Source organism: Gossypium hirsutum, chromosome A02, assembly GCF_007990345.1.
Source record: "Gossypium hirsutum isolate 1008001.06 chromosome A02, Gossypium_hirsutum_v2.1, whole genome shotgun sequence".
In the NCBI taxonomy this organism is placed as follows: Eukaryota; Viridiplantae; Streptophyta; class Magnoliopsida; order Malvales; family Malvaceae; genus Gossypium; species Gossypium hirsutum.
Genome location: NC_053425.1, coordinates 27997205 through 28003814, shown reverse-complemented (window position 1 = coordinate 28003814; position 6610 = coordinate 27997205). Strand labels below are relative to the sequence as shown.

Below are 6610 nucleotides of genomic sequence, written 5' to 3'. Positions count from 1 at the left end.
AAACTCATAACAATTAGACACTTCTAATATGTAGAACTCAACTTTTTCACTTTTTACAATTTAGTCTTTTTGACCAAATTGAGTGCCCAAACGTCGAAATTTTCGAACTAAATTTTCACAAAATCATTCCATGAAATTGTAGACCATAAAAATATAATAAAAATGAAATTTTTCTCATCGGATTTGTGGTCCCGAAACCACTGTTCCAACTAGGCCCAAAATCAGGATGTTACATATCATGACTCAAAACATACCAAAATGAAACTAGCCTATACATGCCATATACCTTATATACAAAGCTCCAAAAGTACCAATGAGATGATTGATAGTGTGATGATGTTTCCCAACGATCCCTGAGTCTAAGCTAGCTTTGATAATCTATAATACATGGAAAAAACACATAAAGTAAGCTTTAAAAGCTTAGTAAGCCATATACAAATAAAGTCATCACATGAATATTTTCATGTCAATTCAATATGTGAAACATAGCTAATCACATTCAAATTTACTAACCATTCTCATTGAACATAAATTCAATGTCTTAATCGAGTTCATCATTTACTTCATTTTTCAATACTCGTAAGAATCTCGTACATACCTGAGTCATTTAACTCATTCATACATTATTTCTCGACATATCTTTGCCCGTTGAACCGTTCAGAATTGTTAAGAATACTCGGAAATCACATAAGCTCGTACAATGCCATATCCCAGATATGGTCTTACATGTTATCACATATCGATGCCTCTGTCCCAGACAGGGTTTTACACGAAATCGATTAACGATGCCAATGTCCCAGACATGGTCTTACACATAATCACAATACAACGCCAATGTCCCAGACATTGTCTTACATGTAATCACATCTTGGTAACCTAATGTCATGACTTTCGTATCCTATACTATTCTTAAGTTTGGTACGGGACTTTTGGATATTCATCGATTCTTGCTTATAAATGCTTGTTCAACATTTATAACATATACATGACAAGTACACACATGTAATTCAATTTAAAGACATTTATCTGCATATGAACTTACCTTGTAGTCGGAATAGAGGAACTAGATCGACTATTCGATAACTTTCGATTTCCCTTGATCTAAATTTGATTTCTTTCGTTCTTGATCTTAATCAAGATAAATGTGTGCCGAACCCTAATGGCTTCCAAAGCTATATTTTCTTTTTGTTATTTGGTTGCCAAAGATGAATGAACACAAATTTTTGGTTTTGTTATATTATAATTATAACATAATAATCAATTTACTATTTTATCCTTAATTAAAACATTACCAAAACATTTAATGGTTGTGTAATGCCCCAAAAATCCTTAATATTTATTTTCATATGTTTGTGATACACATAACTGTGTATTTGCTTTAGTGGTTAAGTGTTCTGGGAGTGTCTGAGAAGTCTTGGGTTCAAGCCTTGGCTTGTGCAAAAGTTTTGTTTTAAATGAATAAACCCCTGTCTCTAGTCAGTAGGTTTATAAATAAATATGGGTATAATATGTCAGATTGGGCCTACTGGTCTAAGGGACGAGTGGCTTGTTATTGTTACCTGAGGTTTGAAGTTTAAATCCTTGCATACGCGAAGGGATTAAAATTTTGCAGTGTTGGACAGCTAGAGTTTGTGTTTCATTAAAAGTCTGAGTAGTGAGAAGGTTGGAGTGATTTAAGGAGGAAATTATGGGATTGGGGGATGTTATCCAAATTTTGTGGAGTGCTGAATTCGGTTCCCTCCCCTCATTTTTCCCAATTTTGATTTTTGATGGAGTTTTTCTGTAACACCCCTACCCGTATCTATCGCTGGATTAAGGTTACGAGGCATTACCGAACAAGACATAGTCATACACATTTTCAGACTCTTAAACAAACCATATTTTAAATCAAAAAGCTAATATAACTATTATCTTTTCATTTCATATCATAAGCAATTTCAAAAACTCGACCAAGCACAAGGTTCACAAACAATATTGCCGCATATATCAATTACACATAGTATGAGTGCATGTCAAATTTAATACAAATAACTCAAATCGACATGTTAATTACTATTTGCAGAATGCAATTAACCACTTAAACATAAGCAAAACTACTTTTCAAATGGTCATTTTTATTTACTTTAGCCGAATATGCAATTACTTTTTACCATATCACTTCTGTGACAGCCCTAAAGTGACCCTAGTCGGAAAGCGGTTTCGGGACTGCTAAACCGAGTCACCAAATTATTTGAATATGATATTTATTGTCTAAAAATGTGAATATGAATGAGTGAAAGTTTTAAGCTTCAATTTAGTAAATTGCATGTGAATTTAGTCAATAGGACTTATGTGTGACACTTTTGAAATGTGATAGGTTAATCTATAAGGATCTATTAGTGCATGTAATCAAAAGGGTGGACTTGCATGTCAATTTTCCCCCCCAAATTAGTAGTGGCCGGCCATGAGCATGAGGGTGGACAAAATGTTATGGCTAAAAAACATGTCATGAACATGTTGGGTTAATGCTTTATGTTAGGAATAATAAAATAAAGAACATGGGCAATAAAATATTAGTGTTAGTAGGAGGAGAAACAAAAAAATGTGTGTGGTTGTTCCTCCATTGTGCCGTACCTAGAAGAAAAAAAAAGAAAAAAAAAGATTCATCCTCTTTGTTCTTTTTGACCGAAAAATCAAAGGAAGAAGAAAGGAGTTTTCTTGCTTCAGGTTCGATTGGTTGGTGTTTAGGAGGAGGTATGTTTGATGATGTTCCATGAGATGCATGCATGTTTTAGTTGTTAGCTTGAGTTTTACCTATCCCATGGTCTAAATCTTGCTATGTGATGGAGATGACACTCGGCCATGGATGTATCATTCTTGCTTGGTGTTGATGTTGTGTTGATGAGATATCAAGTTATTTTTGTGACCCAAGTTGAGATTTGGATTTTGGAATGAGTAAGGTTTTCGGCTATGGTAATTATAAGGGTGATGGATGTTGTTTCATGCTAAATCTAGATGAACAATGTTAGTGCTTATATCTCGATATTTATGAGTTTCTTTCTTGGTTTTACCTCAAACCCATGAAGTATTTTTAATTGGTGTTGTTAGAGGTTTCGGTCATGGGATTATAAGCTTGTTAGTTTTGATGGTGAAATTTATGCCTTGTAAGGGTAAATGGTTCAAAGGAACATTCGGCTATGATGTAAAAATTATGGTGAAGTGATGTTAAATGCTTTGAATATTGAGTACATATATATTGTTATAAGTTGAATTTAAGGTTTGCTAAATTGCCTTTGTCATTGCCGAATGTGTGTATAGTTAAAGAGAATTTGTTTATGTGACACCCCGAACCCGAGACCGTCGCCGGAGTCGAACACGAGGTGTTAACAGACTTCAAACCACTTATTAAAAATTTTTCCAGACAAGCTGCCAATCTGCGTACTAGTCACTTTAAAAATCATATCTTGGGCTCTGGGACTCGAAATCCAGTTCTGTGAATTTTCCCTGAAACTAGACTCATATGCCCATCTACATATTTTTTTCTAGAATTTTTGGTTGGGCCAATTAGTACAGTTTATTAGTCAAAATCTCCCATGTTACTGGGGTCGACTACACTGACCTTTGTGCATTACGACCTGGATATCTCCCTGTACAGACCTTCAATACTGATTCCGTTTATTTCTATAGAAACTAGACTCAAATAGGAATCTATACATATATGGCATGGCTCCTAATTATCTCTGGTTAATTCATAACAAATTTACAAAGCCGGAACAGGGAACCCAGAAACCGTTCTGGCCCTGTCTCGCGAGAACCTGAATATCTCTTAACATACTGTCCATATGATTGTTTCGTTACTTCTATATGAAAATAGACTCATCGAGCTTCGATTACATAATTTATCCACTATTTAATTCCATTCCTACTAATTGTTGTAATTTTTCAATCCCACGTCACTGCTGCTGCCAGCATCTGTTACTGAAGCAACTATGTCCATTTAGTGATTTCTTATTGATCTAACTAGTAATTCATCATATATATCACAAAATTATAATCATGACTAGCCATACCAAAGGCTAATCATTGTCAAACATCCCCCCTACTACACTTTTGCCATAGCATAAATTTTAACACCAAAAATAATCAACCATGACATAAAGATCGTATTACCAAGACTTACGACCTAACGTTATAAAACCAAATCCAACCGAACATTTATGCCATTTTCGCATGGCTAAAAGTTTACATACCAAAGTTCAAACATAACATAATAGCCTATACATGCCGAAATGTTCTCCTAGACCAACTAAGAAGAAAGTACCAAAGGTTGCTAGCCAGTGTGATGACTTCGACGACGGCACGATCACGCAAAAAGAGACGAGTCCAAGAAACCTAGAATAGGTGACAAGCAAACACCGAATGAGTATATAACTCAGTAAGCCATAAGCATTCCACAACCATCCATTAATAAAATTATCACAACAGGAAACAATGAAATGAGGTTAAGTACTCCATCCATACCAAACTATACCATAGTTCCTTAAACCCTATGGTTCAATCTCATACCAAGTCCTACATTGACCTTTCATACATCATTTTATTTTCGTTATAATCATACAATTAAACGAACTTTCACCTATTCCACAATGAACCTTATGTACGTGACTTCAACTATAATCGTCACATAGGTTCAAAACTTACCAAGCTCAACTCCAAATATAAACATAGCGCCTATTAGCCATGAACTCAAGGTACTTACCTTTTCCGCTGTCCAAAATTGACTCGGTAAAGCCGCACCCTTCGTGTAAATAATTTATGGAAAATATATATATTGGGTTGCACACATAATGTTTAGTAATCACCCACGCACACTCAGTGCCATGCACTTTAAACTCACACACTTAGTACCATGCATTTCAAGTTCGCACACTTACCTTTTTCCGCTGTCCAAAATCGACTCGGTAAAGTCGTACCCTTAATGTAAATAATTTATAGAAAATATATATTGGGTTCGCACACATAGTGCTTAATAATCAACCGCGCACACTTAGTGCCATGTACTGTAAACTCGCACACTTAGTGCTGTACAATTTAAACCCGCACACTTAGTGCCAATCTCATGATCATAAATGTTTACACCCGCACACTTAGTGCCTAAACCAACAATTCAATTCATCTCACCTCTTTTCTTTTTATTCAATACTTTCATCACCCCATGCATACATGTATAAATATATATATTTATCGTTCCATTCAGCATCATTACATAGACGTTATAACCATTTAAATTGATACAAAATATATGCTTAATGACTTACCTTAGGTCGGATGAAGTGATTCCCAATCAACTACTCAATATTCTTTGCTTTGCCTTTGCTTGATTCCCCTCCTTTGGATTCTTGAGCTTGATGAAATAAATAAGTTTAGTAATTTAATTTACCTTGCAAGATACCTATATATATAAATTTAATAATTCCATTTTTTTTTACAATCATCCTTGTTCAAGACATCCAAGTCTCAACTAATGTTCATATTATATCTCAAAGCCAAATGTATTATCCCTTCCAAAATAATATTATGCCAAATATGATTACATTCAAATATACATAATTATGAATCAAACTCAACTTTGTAAACCAACCTCCTCATTTGGTCGATTGTATAGAATCAAAGAAATTTCACCAATGTGCATACTATATAGCCGAATATGCAAGATCAATCTAACATCACCTATGTACTTAATTTTAAATGCCGAATATACAATTTCGATGCAATATCATTTTTTTTTTCATTTCATTTGAGCACATAGTTCCTCCACATAATAATTTGGCCGAATGTTTCTACTACCAAAAACTCCACATCTATCCATAATATCATACCAAGGTTCATATATCTATTAGCTATTTCATTACTCATCTTTCTAATATTCCATTCCAAAGCATCAAACACTATCCTCTTAACATCTAACGATCACATCCGAATGCCCATTTTTTTTCACCAAATAGAGAAATCACCCTATGGGTTATAATATGGATTTGTCTATTAACTAAATTTAACAAAATTTAATGAAAAATAACATGCAATCTTACCTTGATTAATCCCTTAAGTTGACCGAATGCTTTTTAACCATTTTTCTTTCCTTCTTCCTTTATGTTCGGTTTTGCAAGGAGAAGATGACACTCTCCCACCTTCCATTTCTTATTAATTTATGTTTCTATTTAGATTATTTTATCATTTACCATTATAAAATTGTATTTAACTTGACTTAATGGAGGACCATCATCACATGGCCGGCCACTTCATGAATTAAGGGCATTTTGACATGCAAATCCATACTTTCTCACCTTGTTATTATTTAATCCTTTCAATTTATCTATCATCTTTTCTAAATTTCTCAACTAAGTCCTTTCATGAAAATCCACATTCCTAAGGCTAATTTTAAACCTTTATTATTTCCACACATACACTACCACATTTAATATATGCAATTAAAATTAAAATAAATTTTCTTGTAACTCGGTTTTGTGGTCCCGAAACCACTTCCCGACTAGGGTCAATTTTGGGCTGTCACAACTCTCCCCCACTCAAGAAATTTTCGTCCCCGAAAATCTTACCGGTGAATAATTTTGGA

General features: G+C 34.2%; 1 long non-coding RNA gene across 1 annotated transcript; it reads right to left on the bottom strand.

The window, feature by feature from the left end:
- Positions 1-4325: 4325 nt before the first annotated feature.
- LOC121212331 (uncharacterized) lies at positions 4326-6370 on the bottom strand. Its single transcript, XR_005907433.1, has 3 exons — positions 6069-6370; positions 5298-5383; positions 4326-4371 (listed from the first exon to the last, which is right to left on the bottom strand). It is a non-coding gene; the product is annotated as an uncharacterized lncRNA (long non-coding RNA).
- Between the last annotated feature and the right edge of the window lie 240 nt (positions 6371-6610).